General features: G+C 42.6%; 1 protein-coding gene and 1 long non-coding RNA gene across 4 annotated transcripts in view; one reads left to right on the top strand and one right to left on the bottom strand.

Annotated features, from left to right (window-relative positions):
- WIPF3 (WAS/WASL interacting protein family member 3) overlaps nucleotides 1-10,014 on the bottom strand; it is a 90,795-nt gene extending 80,781 nt beyond the window's left edge. The window contains exon 1 of one of the 2 annotated variants that reach the window (XM_059933674.1): nucleotides 9,650-10,014. The gene's annotated coding sequence lies outside the window, so the exon portion shown is untranslated. Of the gene's footprint in view, nucleotides 1-8,561; nucleotides 8,661-9,649 lie in introns of those variants that run through there. The other variant, XM_059933675.1, reaches the window with a different exon arrangement.
- The window catches only part of LOC132371911 (uncharacterized), a 179,184-nt gene continuing 163,989 nt past the window's right edge, over nucleotides 9,509-24,703 (top strand). For both annotated transcript variants that reach the window (XR_009505008.1, XR_009505007.1), the window contains exon 1: nucleotides 9,509-10,817. This is a non-coding gene — a long non-coding RNA (uncharacterized LOC132371911). The remainder of the gene's footprint in view (nucleotides 10,818-24,703) is intronic.

Consider the following 24,703-nt stretch of genomic DNA (forward strand, 5'->3'; position numbering starts at 1 on the left):
TGAGTTAGGAGACCCCTCTACATCTAAAAGGTAAATACAAATGAATAAATGAATAAAGAAAAATATAAATTTGCATTGACAATTTGGTCTAAGTGAGCTGGATCCACAAAGAACAGTACTGAGACCTGACCATGGGTTTCGCTGGGCTGGCCTTGCAGGCAGACTTCCATGACAGCTAAAACCACCCCTACAGCCAGCCACAAGTGTCAAAGGTGATTGACCAAGTGGGCTTGGAAAACAACCAAGAGTAGAGTAAAATAATTCTCCTCAAACCAATCCATAACCCCTAAGATTTAATTCTTCTGTTAATACATGGTTACTACACAATGAGGAACAGCTTTAAAACATGATTGCCCATTAGGCATGAATCATTTGTGAGTTGGTTCCATTTGTAACCGATCCTAGTCATTCGTTAAATGGGAGAAAACAAGAGAGCACCATAAGGGGGTGCACAGGTCTGAAATGACAATGGTGGCTTTCTTTCTCCAGCCACAGAATAATGCACCCCTAGATCTTACGGACAGGTATCCTGAGCCATCATTCTTAGGCATACCTAATTTATATAGATAATGTCAAAATGACTACAGGTCAACCACTATCACTTAAAACTCACTGACCATCCATGACCACCAGGAATGCCCAACACCAGGCATGAACCCAGATCGGCTTTAGCCTTCCTTCTAAAAGTCTGCAGGTGAATTTCTAAAACCTTCGGACATACACATAGAGGTGAAAACCAGAAAAAAAGTCATGCAAAAGCTGTTAAAATGTAGAGGAAAATGTTGCTTGCTTGTCTTGTTTTAGGCAGTTATCTTACCTATTTCTGAAGCTACTTCATTCTTCCTCTGAAATACTGGAGAGCAAGATGATTGGCCAAAAAAACGTTTCATTCAAAAGTTTAGAAGAGTATTAGAATAAATGACAGCTTTAAGGAATACTGGAGACTTAAAATCTATTTCTGTGTCATTAAGAGGAAGTACAATTACATCTTTGGTCCTTTTTCTTGGTTCTACCATATGAGGAGAAAAAATGTCTCCAGTAATTATTTATGTCAGACACATAGCAAAGGAGCCAGCGTCATTTTTTACTATAAGTTTATTCCCTGGGCAGACATGGTTGATGATTTCATACTGATGTATGTGGTTGGGAGAGCTCTTTGTTAAACAATTCATTAACAAAAACAGTAGTTCACATGTACTAAGTGGATTCCCTGTGCTAGCAATTCTGATTGTTATTTACATAATTATCTTTCATTCCCCCAAACAACTCTGCACGAAAGATATTATTTTCCCCATTTCACAGACGAGGAAACAAAGGCTCAAAGATGTAAAGTAACAGTCCAAGATCAAATAGCTGGGACGTGACACAGCCGCATCCAACCCAAGTGAGCTGCCCCTAAGCCTACGCACTCTCTATTACTCTACCCAGCTTCTGAAAAGCATCTCAGCCTTTGCACAGTCTATGCAATGCAGAAAATACTCACTGAGCTCCTTCTACATGTTAGGCACTATGCTAGCCACTGAGTAAACTATAAACATGAATAGCAGGTAATCAATAAATACTTGATGAATAAATAAATCTATAGATACATGGCGCCTGTCCACAAATGATAGCTTATAATACTTACATATTGAAAGTTACTATGTGCCAGGCACTTTGCTAGGAAAAGGCAGAAAAAAAGAAGAATAAAAGAGGCAACAATAAAGCATATGGTATATAAAAAGCACAAAATAAGTTCCACTATATCAGTAACCACAATAACTATTGTTAAACAGATAATTAGCTTCTCTTACTAAAGGACAGAGATATTCAAATTGTTTTAAAAATTAACTATATCTCCTTTATGAGAAATGCAGCTAAAACAAAATGATGTTTAAACCTTTGAAAATAAAACAATGAAAACAATACCCAAGTAGACACTAAAAACTGGTGTAGAACCCTCATACTTTGCTGGTGGGAATGTAAAATGGTGCAGCCACTTTGGAAGAGTTTGTAAGTTCCTCAAAATGTTAAACAGAATTATCATAAGACTCAATAATTCCACTCCAAGGTATCTATCCAAGAGAAATGAAAACATTTGCCCACACAAAAACTTATACATGAATGTTTATAGTAGCATTGCTCATTATAGCCAAAATGTAGAAACAACCCAAACGTCAATCAACTTATGAGTGGATAAACAAAATGTAGTATGGGCCATGCAATGTAATATTATTCAGCAATAAAAAGGAATGAAGGGGACTTCCCTGGTGGCACAGTGGTTAAGAATCCACCTGCCAATGCAGGGGAAATTGGTTTGAGCCCTGGTCCGGGAAGATCCCACATGCCGCGGAGCAACTAAGCCCGTGTGCCACAACTACTGAGCCTGTGCTCTAGAGCCCATATGCCACAACTACTGAGCCCACGTGCCACAACTACTGAAGCCTGCACACCTAGAGCCTGTGCTCTGCAACAAGAGAAGCCACCGCAATAAGAAGCCTGCGCACCACAACGAAGAGTAGCCCCCGCTCGATGCAACTAGAGAAAGCCCGAGCGCAGCAACGAAGACCCAACCCAGCCATAAATAAATAAATTAATTAATTAATTAAAGGAATGAAGTACTGATAGATGCTATAGCATGCATAAACCCAAAAGAGATTATGTTAAGTGAAAGAAGCCAGTCACAAAAGGTCACATACTGCATGATTCCACACATATAAAATTCCAGAATAGGTAAATCCATAGAAATAAAAAGTAGATTAGTGGTTGTCAGGGCTGAGGAGAGGGGGGATAGGAAGTGACTGCTAATGGGTTTCTTTTTGGGGTGATGAAAATGTTCTGGAATTAAGATGATGGTTATAGTTGTGTGACTCTGTGAATATTCTAATAATCACTGAATTGCATACTTTAAAAGAGTGAATTTTATGGTATGTGAATTATACCCCAATAAGGCTGTTATTTTTTTTTTAAAAACTGGTGCAGCATGATTAATATCAGGCAAAATAGAATCCAGGGCAAAACATATTAATAGAAATATAAAGTGTTCTGGAAACATAAATGAAAAGGTAATTAACTGTTCCCATGGCTTATGGACCATGAAAAGCATAAGAGACCTCTGAGACAGGTCTTCTATGATTGAAGGGAGTGGGGAGGGGGTGAGCAAAGCTTTGCCACGTGGGAATGTCTGGGGTGTGTGGCAACCAGTCCCAGCAAGCATGGCGCTCACAGAACCAGGTTGAGCTTTAGTTTGTAAGCTTCTAAAGAAAGGAGAGATGTTAGACACTGGTGTTTTAAATACAGCACCCTGGGGGCATGTGTGGAAAATGAATTATAGGGCAATGAAGAAGCAGCAAATATGTAGACCAATTTGGGGATCCACATGAGCGAGGATGGATATTTATTTGAATTAGAGTAACGGCAATGGGACAGAGCCAAGGACGATAACAGTTTGGATGTCTGGGATGTGGGGAGAAGAAAGAGCCCAGGACAACCCCAAGGCTCCTTGCCAAGACAATCTAATATTAATTAAGGAAGGCAGGAGAAAATGTGTGGGTGTTGGGGGGTGGTGAATGGGCGGGGAGAAGTGAGTTTAATTTGAAGCATATGAGGTCCTATTGGCAAACGGAAATTTAGATCTGAAATTTAGAAAAGAAGCAGGGCTGGTGACAGCGGTTTAGGAATCTACATAAGGCAATTGGGTGTGTTTCATCCTCTAATGCTAATTGTATGAAAAACTAGAAAAGTATAACATTTTAAATTACTGAGTCACTTCTGTAATTTCTAATTAAGTCAGGGACATAGCTAATAATGGAAGTTATGTCAGGTGGCTGATACTTCTAGCTGCCTACTCAATAACCATTTCCTCTTCTTCCTTAGAGCAAAATCCCTAATTAGAGAGAGGGGTGGTAGCTGCAGTTTACCCAGCTAAAAATATTTGACTTCTCAGACTCTTTACATTTTAGAGCAACATTGTGACACCATCCTGGCCAATGAGATGTCGTCAGAAGTAGTTGGGGAGGGCGTCACTTTCTATCTAAAAAGGCAAAACCTCCCTAATAGAAGGGCCCTCGCTCTTTAGCTATTTACACATTTCCTTTCTTCCTGCCTAAAGATGTAAGCCTAGAGATACAGCAGCCATCTTGTGACCATGAGGCAACTAGATTTAGGATGATGTCCTACATGGTGAAGATGGTGAAGCAGGGAAAGGCTGATTCTGTGATAGTACTGTTTGAGCTCCTGCATCACCCCTGGACTGCCTTTCTTGGGAGTCTAGCTCCACAAGACACTCTTGTATCTGTTTAAGCCAGATTCTGATGTGTGCATTGTTTTTGTTTTGTTTGTTTTGGCAGCTGAATGCAATCCTAACTGATACAAATCATATTTGGGCTAATGTATATGTAATGAGACTAAAAAGACATGACCATTATTTCAAGTACTAAAAAAAAGTTTAAAAATCAAATATCATTTATTCTTAATACCAAGAAGTACTGAAAGTATTAAGGGGCTTAAAAGGTAGTACAGAGCACTGGATATTTTATTCTTTTTCCAAACAGTGTGATAAAATCTGCAGCTAAAGGGAGATTATGGGACTACCAGTATTAAGAAAATTCATGAACACATCTATTAATGAGTTTATGTGCATGATGACACCCTTTGGACTTTTTCTGGATAAAGTAAACTGATCTGGCTCATTTATATAGCTTCAGCCAGAACAAATGTTCTTAAAGATGGGATTGTTCACCTGACTCTCACAAGAATTATAATCTTTGGAAGAATCTTTCTACTCTCCCAGGCACTCAGTAAGCATAGCTAAGGAAATAGCACATCCCCAAACCACAGTGTTCTGGCCCTTCACAGAAGAGCTTTTATTGGGCTGTGCTCTGAGAGTATGTCTCTGGAACGGCAGTCAATAACGTTCTAAGAAACACTTATTATTAACTTTTACCACAAAACTTCCATTGTCTTCATGGCAGGGACCATGTTGAAGACTTAGATCTCTATGGCAACAGTGACTGCTTTGAAGAACCGCCAGGAGAAAGCTATCCCAAGTTTCAGGACCAGGAAAAGCTGTGTAACTGATCTCATTTTATCTCATGGTCACTGTGGATTGGGTAACTATTTGTGTTGTCCTCTTTGTTTTGGTTACTGGGAAGCTCTGACAAATTTTTAATCCCATCTCCTGAAACTACACCAAACCTCATAGTAAACTCATCTTTAGAAATTACCTGCACCTTATAACATAGTCTTGTTCACTAAATTACCTTTGATTTTATCTTGCTTCCTTATCTGTGTGTTCTCTGTACCCCAGTTTCATTATTAATTTTATGTTGTTTACTCCTCAAATGCTTTATGGAACCAGAAACACTTAAGGCAAACAATTTTTAAAAGCATCAGATGATAATAATAATAAAAAAATAGCTAATTTATTGAACATTACTATGAACCAAGCACTGTCCTAGGCACTGGACTTATTTTAAGTTATTTACCCTAAATATGAGATAAGTAGTATTATTACTATGCCCACTTTACAGATGAGAAAACTGAGGCACAGAAAGGTGAAGTAATTGGTCCAAGGTCATACAACAAATAAATGATGAATGAAAGATTCCAACCCAGGTGTTTCAAATTACAACCGTTTTACAAAAGAAGAAATATTTAATTTCTAAAAGAAGCAGAGGCCTTCTGATCTTACAGGCTGAGCTTAGCGTCCTTCAGCTTTAAAGGAGATATCTATTATACATCTTGTCCATACAATCATACCTGATGACCCACATTAACAGAGGGGAATGAGATAGTAAAAGTCAAAAGGACAGTTAATCCAAACTGACTTTTGACCTTTAAATATGAAGGTATTCATTCATTCACTCACTCATTCATTCACTACTCATCGCATGCCACCCATGATGCAGCTGCTGGGAAGAGAGATGAAACAGATATAGTACCTGTCCTCCAGGAGCTCAGGTGCAATAAGGCAGAGTCAGACAGGTAAAGGGCACCTTGGGCTTATGAGTTGGCTGATAGCAGACCAGGGCAGGGTGTGGCATGATCATTCTGAGAACAGTTTAGCCCTTGGCCTCTCTGTCCATCTGATAATGGGAGTAAGAAAAATCAGCTCCCTTTTAGGGCTGTTGGGTTGATTTCATATGTAGAAAGCTCTTAGCCTAGCCAGGCACAACAAGTATTCAGTATGAGGTAGCCTTTGGCTCTTAAGGCACAGTGGATGGCAGCCTGGGCACCTTGCTCTGACACACACCTGCACACACATGGACCCAAGTCCTCACAAGCTCCCTACTGCCTCCTCTTTGATACTCCCAGGAGCTGACAGGCTTACAGTCCATAGACAGGCCTGGCACTTCCTTTCTGGATGCCACCATCTCAAATTCAGTGTCTCACTGGAATACATCGCCCACAGAGGGTGAACATTCCTTCAAGATGCACTTGAAAATCTTTCACAGAGCCTGGCCCACATAATGCCCACCTGGCATTTTTGCCACATTTGCTCTGCTTCACTCTGTCTCTTTGGCACTTCAGCACGGCAGTTCACCACACGATTCCCCTGCTGCAAAACGGGTTGGGTTCCTGCTTGGGCAGGCCTAAGGAAATACCCAACTAGAACGGCAAAGGGGAAGTTTCAAGTGCACTACTGGCTGAAGTCAGTGAGAAAACTTATGTGCTGCACCTGCTCCGCATCAGCTGGGAACCGTCCATCTCTTCGGTTTTGTGCGGTGGCTAAATAAGAAGTAATTAATCATTTTATCACCAACCCTAACTCATATTTAATAGTTCCCTCTCGAAGTCTGTTTTGTCATGCTCTCAGTAGAGTCAGTCAAACATTATGACTCCTTTCTAAATATTCCAGCAGCCAGATGGCAAGAACACTAACTGTGACATGGCAAAACTCGCCTAAAGATAACTTCGTGATGCATAATCACGCTTGATGGCACTCAGCTGAGCAGATTCATCCAACTACCTCTTTACCTGCCCCACTTAATCCAGCTTCTTCAAACCAAAACTTTCTAATTCCAAGAACAAGACAAACATTCAACTCTGCAATGTGATATTAGCTGGTAAAACAAACACCATTCTACTCCTCCGGCTTCTGAATTTTAGGCAGAAGTATAAAATCACCAGAAGAACACACTTTAGGACACATTTCTCAAGATTTATCTCTAGATAAAATATTCCTGTACCCTAAAGTTTCAAATATTTCTGCACCAAATGTAAGTATATTTACAACACGTTTGCTGGAAAACGAATTTCTGTCCTTCTGCTGAGTTATTTTTGTAGGTTTTTTTAAACATAAGCATTGATAAACATATATTTATAAATTCTAGAATGTAGGAAAGTTGACTGTTTTTCCCTAGTGAAAATCCTACATGTTCTCCTCTAGAGTAAATTACATTTTGGTTTCTCAGATCTTTTCTAGGTTACATTATTTATTTTGTGTGTGTATTTAAGTGACTGCAAAATCACAACCTGTACTGTATGATTTCTGAACAATAAATCTCCTAAAAACAGGGTTTCCAGGCTGGGCCAGCTGGCTTTCTCCTGTTCCTAAAACTGTATGTTCTTAGAGACACACACACACTTCCTCCATCCCTTCCGCTGCTGGCTACCTTCAGTCTGTGACACAATCTCACACTCACAACTATATGAAAACAACAGAGGCTCCTGGAAAGGAACCAAAAGGGGGCACAGCAGGAAGCCAGCCTTCAAGTCTCTGTCACCCTGATGGCTCTGCCCTGATTCAGGTGGCCGAAAATTGCTTGTTTATGGTTGCATGTATAGAATTTGAAATCTGTGTACCCAGGTTCTTAACCCTGCTCCCCTGAGTAAGGCATTTAACCTCTGTGACCTTTTATTTTCTTGTCTGTAAAAAAAGGCACAATAACAATACTGCCCTTAAAGAACTGTGAATCATGTGAGGTGATTCGTGTAAAGGTATTTGGTAAGGCCCTCTGCAGTGTGTATTTCATTTCCCGTTATTGCTAAACTTTCTTTGCTCCCTGTTCTTATTTATTTATTTATTTTTCTGATTTGGTTTCTGTGGTTTTTAAATGTATCTCTAAAATTCATTGGCTGGAAAACTGCACTAATCTGTGTGCTACTACAATGAGTGGATTTTTAGCATTAAATTTTTATTTACTTTTTTATTGAGGGAAAGCATAAGTGCACAAATCTCAAGGGAATAACCTCACAAGTATCTATACGCGTACACCTGTGTTACCACTACTTAGGTCGAGGTAGGGAGCATTTCCGGCACCTGTGAAACCTCCTTTTCTATCCAAGTCATTACCAGGCCCAAAGGCAACCCAACCCCTTTTCTAAGCTTCGTCCCCATTAATAGCTTTGCCTAAAATTAAAAAAAAAAAAAATTTGTTTTTCAGGGGAGGCTGGAGTCCCTGCGATAACTACTACTGCTGACCAGAAGAAATGTACTTCTCTTCCCTCTAAAGAGATAAAGATTCTGTAAAGGAGGAGAGAGGCACGAACTTTCTGAATCACACAGGTTATGCAGAACAAAGCCCTCATTCTGCAGTCAAGGACACCCCCAGGCTTGGAGAGGCGAAGTGATAGCCCACCTTCCTGCTGCAGAGTAACTTTCCTTCCAAACTGAGCCCGTCACGAAACAGCGCGAGCGTCGGGGCTGTTGTCGGCTCGTCCCAGCGCGCCAGAAGAGCTCTCCCGGCCTCTCCCGGGAAAGAACTTCTTTCCAGGGAGCAGCGCGCACTGGGGCCCCACGCCGCCCCCGCTCCCGTCGCAGGCACACCCACGCGGCTGTTAAGCCACGCTCAGAAGGCGCTGTTCCTGCGAGCCAGTGCCCGCCTGCCCACGGGCACAGGGCTGGGCTCCCTGTCCTCCAGCCCCCACCCGGAGATTCGGAGTTCCCTCTCCCCCAGCCCTGCTCCCGCATCCCCGCTGCACCTCCGCCTCCGGTGTGTACTGAGGGAAGCGGGGAACAGGCTCTGCCACCTTCTCCCTTATTCCTCCAAAGGAGACTTTAAAACCCATGCATGGCCAGATCTAAATCGCTGGAGCACAGACTACTGACCTCAGGGGCCTGGAGATGAGCACCGGGAAGGGAGTCCCGAGACCTGCGCTCTGGCCCCAGGTCAGTCACCACGAGCTGTGTGACCTTGCGTAAGTCACTTTACATCTCCGAGATTGGCTTCCTCACCGAGGGCTTCTGTATCCCCCAAGCCACCTTCAGTTCTGCAATTTCCTAGCTGCTCTTTACTTCGCTCCCGCTCATCCCGCGACAGCCCACTCCCCAGCGAGACCCCAGCCTTTTGTTCTGGGGGTGAAGTGGGGAAGGGAGGAAGGGAGAGCTTGGCGAAGATCAGGCCCGGGCGGCCTTGTCGCCAGGGGCCGCTCAACGGAGAGTCGGGTCGGGGGAAGTCACCAGGCAACCCCGCGGTGACCTCGTTCCCTCCGCGGTCCCGTTACGGCCGGGCCCTGGAGACGCCGCGCGGCGGGCAGCGGGCGGCAAGCTCCCGGGCAGCGCAGCGCATCGCCCCGGGCTGGGGGCCCCCGGACACCCGCATGCGCGCACGCAGCACGCTGCCCCCGCCGGCGTTTCACTCCGCTCCGGGACGGCCCGAGCGCCCGCAGCTGCGGCTCGTCCCTCCTCCCTCAGGCACCGACCCGGGCACGCGCGCGGAGCCGCTACCTGCCGCTGGCCGTGCTGAGGACAGGACAGGATTCGTCTCTGGCCGACGTCCCCGCCGCCGCCGCCTCTAGGCTCCGGGCTCTGTCCCGCAGGGTCCGTGCTCCAGGCGGCGCCGCTGGGGCCAAGCTGCGCTGGGTGCTGCGCTCGGTGAGCGCCGCTCACTCCCCGGCCGCCAGCTCTGGGGCTGCCGGGACGCGGAGGCGGGGCCGTCGCCCCCACCTGCTCCTCCGGCTCCTGCCTGGGAGCCGCAGCCGGCCCGCGCGCAAGGACGCGGCCCGGGCGGGCGGGGTCGCTCTGGAACCCGGGAGGCGGGTCCTAGCCGCCGGGCGCGCCTCTGCCTGACGGAGTCCCAGGTCTAAGCTGAGGAGAGAGTCTAAGCTTGGGGCCCAAGGCTGGAGTTCCCCAGGTAGGAGGGGCTGTGATGCGAGCGACACCCGGCCCAGCACCCGCCAGGCTGGGGACACTCCACTCCTTCATCAATTTATTCCAAAATATTTTGAACGCCTCCTGTGCTCCAGGCGGCGTCAGAAGCGGTGGGGACAAAAGAACGAGATCGTCTCGTGCCCTTGCGGAGTTCACGGTGTAGAAAAGGAAACAACTAATGGACAACTACACTGCAGAGCCAAGAGGGAGCGGTCATAGAGGGGGCCCGGAACCAGACTTGGGGAGGTCAGGGAAGGCTTACTGGAGGAGCTGGTGGCTAAAAGAACTGAAGGATGTGCATGAATTATCCGGTTGGAGTGACCTGGGGAGGTAGATTGTCCCAGGTGGAGCCGAAGGGGAGAGGGAGCCGACTGTCTGAAAACTGAAGGGTCTGAGGAGCCGAAAGAACTTGGTATGGCCACACTTCACGTTCAGACCCCTGGAAAGATGCAGAAAGATTGTGTCTGAGGCTGGATGTATTCCACTAGGAGCATGATTGGTTGGTGAGGATTTGGTGAGGATTTTGAATCTCCCACGTGCTGCGCATTCCCGCTAGTGGAGGAGCTAAGAGGATACTCGTGGACCGTTCCCTGCAATTTACCTGAGCATCTGTGAGCCAGGCACTCTGCAGGACCCTTAAGATGTGCTGTGGAAGGAGGCAGTGTCTCTACGCAAAAGGAGCTACAAGTCTGCAGTGGGGGAGAGACCTTTACTCAGCGCTTGGATGAGGTGCATGGGAACACAGGTGAGAGAGCAGTTAATGCTGGTAGGGAGGGGGATCTCACACATGGATAGCAAACTGTCTCCAGCTTCAGGTTCTGTAGCAGCTGCTGTCAAGGTACGTTGCCCAAGCAGACCTTAGCTGGTTTCTTAATTACTAGTGTTTACAGGCTGACAATGTGTAGGCTTATATTTACAGCAAGGATAAATAATTCACTCCTGATGCTGTTCCCTTCTGTGTTGTCAAGAACATGGGCTTCTGTTTGACTTAGGTGAAGAAGGTGTAGTCAGTGGAAGCCAATGAGGTACTTGCTTCCCACCTGTTTGTCCTGTGCAACTCATGCCTTTCCTCCTTTAGAACCAAAATAAATGGGCATGGGCATGAAATCTGAAAAACTGTGCTCAACCTAAAATTCATAAACCGTTTTGCACAGATGATCACTAAAAGAAAAACATCTGAAACATTACCAGACAGTTTCCTTCTTGGGATCCCTAATGTGTATTCTCATTAAATACAAAACTACTAGCATTCTAATACAAAAGGAAGGAAAGATAAAATAGCAGAGAAGACATTTGAATGAGCCCAGAGTTCCCACCAGGTCTTCTGCTGAATGGCCCAAGCAGGAGTTAGTCGAATGGAAAGGCTGTTATCTTAAGAGATAGGTATGAGCTGGCGTGGATCAAATAATTTGTGCAAAAAGGCTACTGGTTGGAAAGGATGGAGAAATGGTGAGTGAGGAAAATATTTGGAAAGTGGAGACATTTGTGCTGAAAGCTTCAGGTGCCCAATGTCTCATATCCATGTGAAGTAACTGTGCCATTGGTGCCTTGGTTTTTTTTTTGTTTTTTTTGTTTTTTTAAAATGTGAAATGGGACTTCTTTTTTTTTTAAGTATTTGTTTATTTATTTATCTATGGCTGTGTTGGGTCTTCGTTTCTGCGCGAGGGCTTTCTCTAGTTGTGGCAAGCAGGGGCCACTCTTCATCGCAGTGCGTGGGCCTCTCACTATCGCGGCCTCTCTTGTTGTGGAGCACAGGCTCCAGGCGCGCAGGCTCAGTAATTGTGGCTCACGGGCTCAGCTGCTCCGCGGCACGTGGGATCTTCCCCGACCAGGGCTCGAACCCGTGTCCCCTGCATTGGCAGGCAGATTCTCAACCACTGCGCCACCAGGGAAGCCCTGGTGCCTTGTTTTTATGGACATTAGAGAAGGATCCATTCCCCCTGGCTCCACCAGGATGTACATAACTACAGGACAGCACTAGCTATTCCAGGTGGATGATACAGGCATACCTTGGCGATATTGTGGGTTCAGTTCCAGAACACTGCAATAAAGCAAATATTGCACTAAAGTGAGTCACATGAATTTTTTGGTTTCCAGTACATATGTTTACACTATACTGTACTCTATTAAGTGTGCAATAGCATTATATCTAAAAAATGTACACACCTTACTTTTAAAAAAAACTTTATTGTAAAAAATATCACTGACCATCATCTGATAAAGCAAGGTTGCCACAAAGCTTCAATTTGTAAAAAAAAAAAAAACAATATCGAAGTGCAATAAAACAAGATATGCCTGTATTTGTTTAGTCACAGGTACTGTAAGTCACCTTCCTAATAGCCAAACCCTTTTCCCTTTCCTCGCTATAAACAGAACTGAGGATTATGATTGGTCCAATACTACCATGACAGTCCCATTCCTGATTTCCCAGTCTTTCTTGCAGCTAAGGAAGTCATTGACCGGGTTCTGGCCAATGAGTTGAAAGAGGGAGTTGGCGGGCGGGCTCCTGAGACCTCCTTTGCTGGCTCTGACTTTCCATTTTTCATGTTCTTTGTGCCTTGAACACAAATGAGATGGCTAGTGATGCTGCAACCAGATTACAACCAAGAGACAATGAACATGAGACCAAAAAGCCAATATAATCAGGATGGCAGAGTGGAAAATAGAGCAAGTGTGTATGGTACTTCTGGGCCTTCAGATGAAATCCAGCAACAGCCCACCTCTGAACTTTTTATGTGAGAAAACTAGCCCTTGCTAGTTTAAGCCACCGAGACTGAGTTTTCTATTCCTGTGGCCAGATGTATTTCTAGCTGATACCGTGGCCAGGTAAAGGGCAAACATCTCTTCTCCTCCTGCTCACCAAATGCCTGCAATAGCTCACCTTTCACACTTTCTCCTTCTAAACTTATATTTATATCTGCCTTGACTTATTAAGCTCTTCAGGAGAACAGCACTGTAGAAATCTTAAATGTTTTATACATGTATCCACATCCATTCCTCAAGAATTTGTAGAGCAGCTATTAGATGGTGATAATGTACTCGGTCTAGGGGCGCTAAAACGGATTCACAGCCCTGCCTCCAGGGAGCTGACAGCTTAGCAGAGGACACGGCTTGTAAATAGAGTATTACAGTTCCCTGGAGAGAGGGATAATACAGGAGAAGAAATGGTGAACACTGCCTGATGGAGGGGAGAAGGGAGACAGTAATGCCTGAGCTGGGCTTTCGTGGATGAACTGGAGTTTCCCATCAGAAACTGGGGAAGGGAAGCCATTTCAGGGAAGAGAAAATCTGAAAGAGGTTGGTGGCCCAGGAGCCTCAAACTCCACATGTCTGAAATTGAACTCATGGTCTTCCTACTAAACCTGACCCATTCTTGGTGTTGCCCATCTTTCCATCCATCCAACCCAACCACCCAACAAACCCTCAGCTCCCTTTCCCTCATGGCACCTCCCCTCGGTGGATTTTGCCTCTTGGCCCCATCTGGTTCTACCCTTCCGCACCAATGCCACCTGCCACTAGAGCCTGTCACCTCTCTCCAGCACTTCCACAGTTGCCTCTTAGCTGGTCATTCTGCAACGTGCTGCTTCTCTCTTCCAAACCAGTATTCACAGTGTGGCCAGAGATGGTCTTGAAACTCAAAGCTGATCTTAACTCCCATTATCTGTAATTTCATTTTTTTTGCTTTGCTCTAATGATAATAACCAAGGTCCTGAGCTTTGTCTGAAGGCACTCACAGTCTACAGCATGACTTGCTCAGCCTTTTCCCTCTCCCTTGATCTCTTTACTCCAGTCGTGTTGGCCTGCTTTCAGATCCTTGAACAGGTAATATTCTTTATTGTCACTCGCCCTTTGCACATGCTTTTCCCTCTTTGAAGAGAACATCCCCAAAATGAACTCCTCATTGTTCAGATCTCAACTTAACTCAGCCATCACTTACCTGGAATTCGACAATGTCACCTTCCACTATAAGAGCTCATAATCCCGTGTAACTTTCTATTGCAGCATTTATTACAGTTGTAATGATGCCATTATTGGTTTGATGATTTGATTAATGTCTGTCCCCCAGACTAGACCATGGTATCCGTGACTTCAGGAACTATCTCTGTCTCTATTGTATCCTTATCTCACAGAACAGAGACTGCTGCATAGTAGGCCCTCAACACACGTTTGTTGAATTATGAAAGAAATGAACAAATGAGGCTTGGAGTCTTGAGCTAAGTATTTGAAAGTCTATGTATTTTTTAACTTTTAATATCAACCTGATTGAAAAGTAATTTATATATAAAAAAATGTACTCATTTTAAATGCCAACAAATATGTTCTCTGATGTAACCTCTACCCTTATCAAATATTTCAAAGACCCAAAAAGGTCCCTTGTGCCCCTTTGCAACCAGTCCCTACTCCCAGTCCCAGGCGACCACAGAACAATTATTGATTAGTTTTGTCTTTTCTAGAGCTTTGTATATTGAATATACATGATATACTCTTCTTGTGTCTGGCTTTTTTGCTCAGCATAGTGTATTTGAGCTTCATCTATGTGTTTTGTGTAATTTATTCCTGTTTATCGCTGGTTAGTATTTCACTGTATTTCACAATGCCAGTATTTGTTTATCCATTCACCTGTTGGTGGACATTTGGGTTGATTCCAGTTTTAGGCTGTTACAATTAAAGCTGCTTTGAATATTTGTGTATAAGTCTTTTTGTAGATAAATGTTTTTATTTCTTTTAGGTAAATACTTAGGAATATAGTTTTAAGAATCATTAGCATTTAAAGATAAAACCTTGGAGTCACAATGAAAAACTACTTCACACCCACTAGGATGCCATAATTTTTAAAAAAGGAAAACAACAAGATGTGGAGAAGTTGGAACCCTCATACATTGATGGTGGGAATGTAAAATGGTGCTGCAGAAAACAGTTTGATGTTTCTTCAAAAAGTTAAACATAGAATTACCGTAAGACCAAGAAATTCCAATCCTAGGCATATACTGAAAAAAATGGAACACGGGAGTTCGAATAAAACTTGGACCTGAAAGTTCATAGCAGCACTATTCACAATAGCCAAAAGGTGTAAACAACCCAAATGTCCATCAACAGATGAATGGGTAAACAAAATGTGATATATCCATATAATGGAATATTATTTGACAATAAAAAGGAATGAAATACTGATACATACTACAACATGGATGAGCCTTGAAAACATTAGGCTAAGTGAAAGAAGCAGACACAAAAGGCTGCAAATTGTTTAATTCCATTTGTATGAACTATCCAGAATAGGCAAATCCATGGAGACAGAAAGCAGATTAGTGGTTTCCAGGGGCTAGGGGTGGGGGAAATGGAACGTAGTTGCTTAATGTGACCAGGGTTTCCAACTAGGGGGTAAAAATGTTCTGGAACCAAATAGCTGTAATGATTGCACAACATTGTGTATGTACTTAATGTACTTAATGCCATTGAATGGTATACTTTAACATGGTTAAAAGAGTAAATTTTATGCTATGTATACTTTACCACAATAATGATGATGATGATGATGGTAATAATAATAATAATAAAAGTTACAACCGGACTTCCCTGGTGGCACAGTGGTTAAGAATCCTCTTGCCAATGCAGGGGACACGGGTTCAAGCCCTGGTCCGGGAAGATCCCACATGCCGCGGAGCAACTAAGCTCCTGCGCTGCAACTACTGAGCCTGCGCTCTAGAGCCTGCAAGCCACAACTACTGAAGCCTGTGCGCCTAGAGCCCGTGCTCTACAACAAGAGAAGCCACCACAATGAGAAGCCCGTGCACCGCAACAAAGAGTAGCCTCTGCGCGCCGCAACTAGAGAAAGCCCCGCGTGCAGCAACGAAGACCCAACACAGCCAAAAATAAATAAATAAATTAATTAATTTAAAAAAATAGGTACAACCTAGAGGGGTGTGAGGGTCTTGGGCAGTGGTTCACACCCTCTGCAAAGACTGCTGCATCACCCCATACATCACAAGCCCATAGCTGGCTGAGGGTGGGCCTACCTGTCAGGTAGAATTTAGCCACGAGTCTTCCGTGCAAGTTTCTGCCTAGGGAGGAGGCTTCACCTTGCTGAGAGTAAGAGTTAAGAGGCATGGCATTCTATCGCTTAACATCAGACTGGGGCTGATTCCTGCAGGTTCCTGGGATGGCTGAGAAACGACTTCATGAGCACAGCACAAAAAAGAGAGCAGGCAGTTCTATTTAAACAGCAACACTGTGCCAAAGAGTGCCCAAGGGAATAGTTTACTACCTGTGGATGCCGTTTAATCCCATCGTGCTGCCTCCCAAAATTCTACTGTTCTTCCAAAATGTGCTGTAAACACCCAAAGATTGCAGTCTACCTTTCTTGCTTCCAGAGTAAGAATAGAGGAAGGTCGAGGCCCATGGAGAACACAGGATTTTACTGAACAGGCAGAGAAAGAGGATCCAACTCATGAAGGAAGAGGGAGAGAAGGGAAAAAGAGAGAGGAAAGAACCTGGAGAGAAGGGGGTACAGAAACCAAGGAGAGAGAAGACGTGGCCGACAGCATCATGCTGCACGGAGGTCCCATTCAAGGGACGAGAAATGTGACAATGGGAGGTCATCGGTTACCCTAGCAATTGCAAGTTCAGTGCAGTAGAACACGCAGAAGCCTGATCTTAGTGGGTTGAAGTATAAGAAGTTGCTGAGGGAGTATTGACCATACTTTGAGTGTGCATTATTTTTTCAGAAACTTCGACCAAGAAGAGGGGACAGAGGATTAAATCTAGAAGAGAATAAACAATCAAGGGAGAGTAGAGACTCTATCATATTGTAGGTTAAGAGAAAAGACCCAGTAGAGAAATGATTTCAAGATTTAGGAAAGTGAGGGAGTTGGAAATGTAGCAAGGTATTTTCTGAAGTACCTTTTTAGACTCATTCTTTGAGAAACTGAGAAGGGATTTGCTGAACAATATTTCACAAAGTTTTCAAAACCTTTAATTCTTCTAAGTACATAACATAAAATAGTATAAAAAACCTTGATCTTGGAGACAAAAGATGTGGATTCAAGCCATTATCAACTAGCTGTGTGATGTTCACTATTTCAATAGCTTGTTAGATTTTCAAAATCTTAATTCTTTCATCTGCAAAAAGGGGGCAGTGATTTCTGCCATGCCTCAGAGTCATTATCCGAATACCAAGAGGGGAATTCCATGAAATTCATAAAATTGAAAACACTTTGTTTTACTATTAGGGCCACAGAAATGTAAAGAACTTTACCTGTATTACTGTACCATATTTTAAATTAATCTGCATTCACTGGAAACAACAACTAAAAGAAAATTATTATTTATTTATTTTATTTTATTTTATTTCATTTTTAGGTCTTTTTATTAGTTATCTATTTTATATATATTAATGTGTATATATATATATATATATCAATCCCAGTCTTCCAATTCATCCCACCACCACTGCCCTGCCCCGCTTTCCCCCCTTGGTGTCCATATGTTTGTTCTCCACATCTGTGTCTTTATTTCTGCCTTGCAAACTGGTTCATCTGTACCATTTTCCTAGATTCCACATATATGCGTTAATACATGATATTTGTTTTTCTCTTTCTGACTTATCTGACTCTGTATGACAGTCTCTAGGTCCATCCACGTCTCTGCAAATGACCCAATTTTGCTCCTTTCTATGGCTGAGTAATATTCCATTGTATACATGTACCACATCTTCTTTATCCATTCATCTGTCGATGGGCATTTAGGTTGCTTCCGTGACCTGGCTATTGTAAATAGTGCTGCAATGAACATTAGGGTGCATGTGTCTTTTTGAATTATGGTTTTCTCCCAGTAGTGGGATTGCTGGGTCATGTGGTAATTCTATTTTTAGTTTTTTAAGGAACCTCCATACTGGCTGTATCAATTTACATTCCCACCAACAGTGCAACAGGGTTCCCTTTTCCCCACACCCTCTCCAGCATTTATTGTTTGTAGACTTTTTGATGATGGCCATTCTGACTGGTGTGAGGTGATACATCACTGCAGTTTTGATTTGCATTTCTCTAATAATTAGTGATGTTGAGCAGCTTTTCATGTGCTTCTTGGCCACCTGTATGTCTTCTTTGGAGAAATGTCTACTTAGGTCTTCTGCCCATTTTTTGATTGGGTTGTTTGTTTTTTTAATATTGAGCTGTATGAGCTCTTTATATATTTTGGAAATTAATCCTTTGTCCGTTGATTCATTTGCAAATATTTTCTACCACTCTGACGGCTGTCTTTTCGTCTTGTTTATAGTTTCCTTTGCTGTGCAAAAGCTTTTAAGTTTCATTAGGTCCCATTTGTTTATTTTTGCTTTTATTTCCATTACTCTAGGAGGTGGGTCAACAAAGATCTTGCTGTGATTTACGTCAAAGAGTGTTCTTCCTATGTTTTCCTCTAAGAGTTTTATAGTGTCTGGACTTACACTTAGGTCTTTAATCCATTGTGAGTTTATTTTTGTGTATGGTGTTAGGGAGTGTTCTAATTTCATTCTTTTACATGTAGCTGTCCAGTTTTCCCAGCACCACTTATTGAAGAGACTGTCTTTTCTCCATTATATATCCTTGCCTCCTTTGTTACAGATTAGTTGACCATGGTGCATGGGTTTATCTCTGGGCTTTCTATCCTGTTCCATTGATCTATATTTCTGTTTTTGTGCCAATACCATATTGTCTTGATTACTGTAGCTTTGTAGTATAGTCTGAAGTCAGGGAGTCTGATTCCTCCAGCTCCGTTTTTTTCCCTCAAGATTGATTTGGCTATTTGGGGTCTTTTGTGTCTCCATACAAATTTTAAGATTTTTTGTTCTAGTTCTGTAAAAACTGCCACTGGTGATTTGATAGGGGTTGCATTGAATCTGTAGATTGCTTTGGGTAGTATAGTCATTTTCACACTATTGATTCTTCCAGTCCAAGAACATGGTATATCTCTCCATCTGTTTGTGTCAGCTTTGATTTCTTTCATCAGTGTCTTATAGTTTTCTGAATACAGGTCTTTTACCTCCTTAAGTAGGTTTATTCCTAGGTATTTTATTCTTTTTGTTGCAGTGGTGAATGGGATTGTTTCCTTAATTTCTCTTTCTGACCTTTTGTTGTTAGTGTATAGGAATGCAAGAGATTTCTTTGCATTAATTTTGTATCCTGCAACTTGTCCAAATTCATTGATTAGCTCTAGTAGTTTTCTGGTGGCATCTTTAGGATTCTCTATGTATAGTATCATGTCGTCTGCAAACAGTGACAGTTTTACTTCTTCTTTTCCAATTTGTATTCCTTTTATTTCTTTTTCTTCTCTGACTGCCGTGGCTACTTCCAAAACTATGCTGAATGATAGTGGTAAGAGTGGACATCCTTGTCTTGTTCCTGATCTTAGAGGAAATGCTTTCAGTTTTTCACCATTGAGAATGATGTTTGCAGTGGGTTCATCATATATGGCCTTTATTATGTTGAGGTAGGTTCCCTCTATGCCCACTTTCTGGAGAGTTTTTATAATAAATGGGTGTTGAATTTTGTCAGAAGCTTTTTCTGCATCTATTGAGATGATCATGTGGTTTTTATTCTTCAGTTTGTTAATATGGTGTATCACATTGATTGATTTGCCTACATTAAAGAATCCTTGCATCCGTGGGATAAATCCCACTTGATCATAGTGATCCTTTTAATGTGTTGTTGGATTCTGTTTGCTAGTATTTTGTTGAGGATTTTTGCATCGATATTCATCAGTGATATTGGTCTGTAATTTTCTTTTTTTGTAGTGTCTTTGTCTGGTTTTGGTATCAGGGTGATGATGGCCTCGTAGAATGAGTTCGGGAGTGTTCCTTCCTCTGCAATTTTTTGGAAGAGTTTGAGAAGGATGGGTGTTAGCTCTTCTCTAAATGTTTGATAGAATTCACCTGTGAAACCATCTGGTCCTGGACTTTTGTTTGTTGGAAGATTTTTAATCACAGTTTCAATTTCATTACTTGTGATTGGTCTTTTCATATTTTCTATTTCTTCCTGGTTCAGTCTTGGAAGGTTATACCTTTCTAAGAATTTGTCCATTTCTTCCAGGTTGTCCATTTTATTGGCATAGTGTTGCTTGCAGTAGTCTCTTAGGATGCTTTGTATTTCTGCGGTGCCTGTTGTAACTTCTCCTTTTTCATTTCTAATTTTATTGATTAGAGTCCTCTCCCTCTTTTTCTTGATGAGTCTGGCTAATGGTTTATCAATTTTGTTTATCTTTTCAGAGAACCAGCTTTTAGTTTTACTGATCTTTGCTATTATTTTCTTTGTTTCTATTTCATTTATTTCTGCTCTGATCTTTATGATTTCTTTCCTTCTGCTAACTTTGGGTTTTGTTTGTTCTTCTTTCTTTAATTCCTTTAGGTGTAAGGTTAGATGGTTTATTTGAGATTTTTCTTGTTTCTTGAGGTAGGATTGTATTGCTATAAACTTCCTTCTTAGAACTGCTTTTGCTGCATCTCATAGGTTTTGGATTGTTGTGTTTTCATTGTCATTTGTCTCTAGGTATTTTTTGATTTCTTCAGTGATCTCTTGGTTATTTAATAATGTATTGTTTAGCTTCCATGTGTTTGGGTTTTTTACATTTTTTTCCTTGTAATTTCTTTCTAATCTCATAGCGTTGTGGTCAGAAAAGATGCTTGATATGATTTCAGTTTTCTTAAATTTACTGAGGCTTGATTTGTGACCCAAGATGTGATCTATCCTGGAGAATGTTCTGTGTGCACTTGAGAAGGAAGTGTATCCTGTTGTTTTGGATGGAATGTCCTATAAATATCAATGAAATCTATCTGGTCTGTTGTGTCATTTAAAGCTTGTGTTTCCTTATTAATTTTCTATCGGATGATCTGTCCACTGGTGTAAGTGAGGTGTTATTGTCCCCTACTATGATTGTGTTCCTGTCAATTTCCTCTTTTATAGCTGTTAGCATTTGCCTGTGTATTGAGGTGCTCCTATGTTGGGTGCATATATACTTATAATTGTTATGTCTTCTTCTTAGATTGATCCCTTGATCATTATGTAGTGTCCTTCCTTGTCTCTTGTACCATTCTTTATTTTAAAGTCTATTTTATCTGATATGAGTATTCCTACTCCAGCTTTCTTTTGATTTCCATGTGCATGGAATATCTTTTTCCATCCCCTCACTTTCAGTCTGTATGTGTCCCTAGGTCTGAAGTGGGTCTCTTCTAGACAGCATATATATGGGTCTTGTATTTGTATCCATTCAGTGAGCTTGTGTCTTTTGGTTGGAGCATTTAATCCATTCACATTTAAGGTAATTATCGATATGTATGTTCCTATTACCATTTTCTTAATTGTTTTGGGTTTGTTTTTGTAGGTCCTTTTCTTCTCTTGTGTTTCCCACTTAGAGAAGTTCCTTTAGCATTTGTTGTAAAGCTGGTTTGGTGGTGCTGAATTCTCTTAGCTTTTGCTTGTCTGTAAAGCTTTTGATTCCTCCATCAAATCTGAATGAGATCCTTGCTCCGTAGAGTAATCTTGGTTGTAGGTTCTTCCCTTTCATCACTTTAAATATACTGTGCCACTCCCTTCTGGCTTGTAGAGTTTCTGCTGAGAAATTAGCTGTTAACCTTATGGGAGTTCCCTTGTATGTTACTTGTTGTTTTTCCCTTGCTGCTTTTAATAATTTTTCTTTGTCTTTAATTTTTGTCAATTTGATTAATGTGTCTCAGCATGTTTCTCCTTGGGTTTATCCTGCCTGGGAATCTATGTGCTTCCTGGACTTGGGTGGCTATTTCCTTTCCCGTGTTAGGGAAGTTTCGACTATATTCTCTTCAGATATTTTCTCTGGTCCTTTCTCTCTCTCTTATCCTTCTGGGACCCCTATAATGCGAATGTTGGTACATTTTATGTTGTCCCAGAGGTCTTCTTAGTCTGTCTTCATTTCTTTTCATTCTTTTTTCTTTATTCTGTTCCATGGCAGTGCTTTCCACCATTCTATCTTCCAGGTCACTTATCTGTTCTTCTGCCACAATTATTCTGCTATTGTTTCCTTCTAGTGTATTTTTCATTTCAGTTATTGTATTGTTCATCTCTGTTTGTTTGTTCTTTAATTCTTCTAGGTCTTTGTTAAACATTTCTTGCATCTTCTTGATCTTTGCCTCCATTCTTTTTCTGAGGTCCTGGATCATCTTCACTATCATTATTCTGAATCCTTTTTCTGGAAGGTTGCCTATCTCTACTTCATTTAGTTGTTTTTCTGGCATTTTATCTTGATCCTTGATCTGGTACATAGTCCTCTGCCTTTCATTTTGTCTGTCTTTCTGTGAATGTGGTTTTCATTCCACAGGCTGCAGGATTGTAGTTCTTTTTGCTTCTGCTGTCTGTCCTCTGGTGGATGAGGCTATCTAAGAGGCTTGTGCAAGCTTCCTGATGGGAGGGACTGGTGGTGGGTAGAGCTGGGTGTTGCTCTGGTGGGCAGAGCTCAGTAAAACTTTACTCTGCTTGTCTGCTGATGGGTGGGACTGAGTTCCCTCCCTGTTGGTTGTTTGGCCTGAGGCGACCCAGCACTGGAGCATACAGGCTCTTTTGTGGGGCTAATGGCGGACTCCAGGAAGGCTCATGCCAAGGAGTACTTCCCAGAACTTCTGCTGCCAGTGTCATTGTCCCCGTGGTGAGCCACAGCACCCCCCCGCCTCTGCAGGAGACCCTCCAACACTAGCAGGTAGGTCTGGTTCAGTCTCCTATGGGGTCACTGCTCCTTCCCCCTGGGTCCTGGTGTGCACATTACTTGTGTGTGCCCTCTAAGAGTGGAGTCTCTGTTTCCCGCAGTCCTGTCAAAGTCCTACAATCAAATCCCACTAGCCTTCAAATTTTGATTCTCTGGAATTCCTCCTCCTGTTGCTGGACCCCCAGGTTGGGAAGCCTGACGTGGGGCTCAAAACCTTCTCTCCAGTGGGTGGCCTTCTGTGGTATAATTGTTCTCCAGATTGTGAGTAGCCCACCCAGCGGTTATGGGATTTGATTTTCTTGTGATTGCCCCCCTCCTACCATCTCAATGTGGCTTCTCCTTTGTCTTTGGATGTGGGGTATCTTTTTTGGTGAGTTCCAGTGTCTTCCTGTTGATGATTGTTCACCAGTTAGTTGTGATTCCAGTGCTCTTGCAAGAGGGAGTGAGCACACGTCTTTCTACTCCACCGTCTTCCACCCATGTCTGAAAATTATTATTTAAAATGAGAAGTGTTGCTGGTAACTGTCCTCAGCTTTACAAACCCCCTTATGCGATTTCAGAGTATCTCCCTTTATCCACAAAAAAGGTCACCTTACTTTACACTGTGGGTAAAAGGGACAGTTGATGTGGTGTAGGAAGAAGTGGGTAATGGACCTTCTGGGGTCCCTCCTCACTTCTATCCATATCTGTCACACTTCTATGTGACAGCTTTCTTCACCTGGCTTTGAAATTTTCTTCACCTGGCTTTTCTTGGCTCTTCTGTAGCCAATATGGTCCATTATCCTAAAGGCAAACTCTGCTTTCAGCTTCTTTGTTGAAATTATCTTCTGGGTTATAGTGATTACAGTTTACCAAGGGCTTTCCCCAGTGTTGTTATAATGATCATCCTAACAAGCTATGGGTTTGGTCACCATATTTCAGATGATGAAATGGAAGCTCAGAAGTTAATGGGCTTGTGAAAGTCTCAGGGCTGGTGAGGGGTAGAATTGTGAATGGAAACCGATCTCATGTACAGGACTCTCAGGTCACTGCCCAGCATAGTGCCTGGTGTAGAACACATTCCTTGAATACATGGCTAGATGAATGGCTCATTCCCATCTCAGCTTAGTTGTGCCTAATGCAATCTCCATCATGGTAAGAGCTGTCATGCCATACTGGAAGCCTTTTAAAATGGATTTTATCCTCCTTCTGGGATTACTTGCTTCTTTTAATGGCACTAACACTCACCGATTCTCTCAAGCCAAAAACCTGGGTCATCCTTCCCTTCTCCCTGACTTCCACCTGATCCGTCACAAAACCATGTCCATTCTGCTTTCCAGACACGTTCTTTTCCTGGTCATTCCCTTCTGTTGCTGCTTTAGCTCAGGGCTGGTCCACTGCCATCATCTCCAAACTGGTGTCTCTGGCTCCAGTGTTCTCCCAGATCCTCCCAACTGTTCTCTACTCTGCATTCACAGTGATCTTCCTAAAGTGAAAATTTAATTACCTAATTCGCCTGCTTAAAATCCTTCAATTGCTCTTGTTTGCTTTTGAGGTAAAGCCTAAATAACTTAATATTGCATATAAAGTCCCGCAAAATTTACCCCTCCCACATCATCTCCCATCCCTCATCTTCCCTCTCCATATTACACTGTGTGCCAGCTATCCCAAAGGACTTGGAACCCCATGGATTCACCCTATGCTCTCCTGACTCTGCCCTCCCCCAAGCCATTTCCTTGTCTTGGAATACCTTTTCCCTCCTTGTTACCTGGAGAACTCCTCCTCATCCTTCAATATCAATGCTCCCTTACTCTAGGGAAGCTTTCTGAAACCTTGAGGTAGACCAGGGGGCCCTCTTCTGAATATTTAACGCTCTCTTCCTCTATTTGTACTGCAGCACTTAGAGTATGTTGTCATAGCTATTGATTTATTTGCCTATACCCTTAAGGG

Source organism: Balaenoptera ricei, chromosome 9, assembly GCF_028023285.1.
Source record: "Balaenoptera ricei isolate mBalRic1 chromosome 9, mBalRic1.hap2, whole genome shotgun sequence".
In the NCBI taxonomy this organism is placed as follows: domain Eukaryota; kingdom Metazoa; phylum Chordata; class Mammalia; order Artiodactyla; family Balaenopteridae; genus Balaenoptera; species Balaenoptera ricei.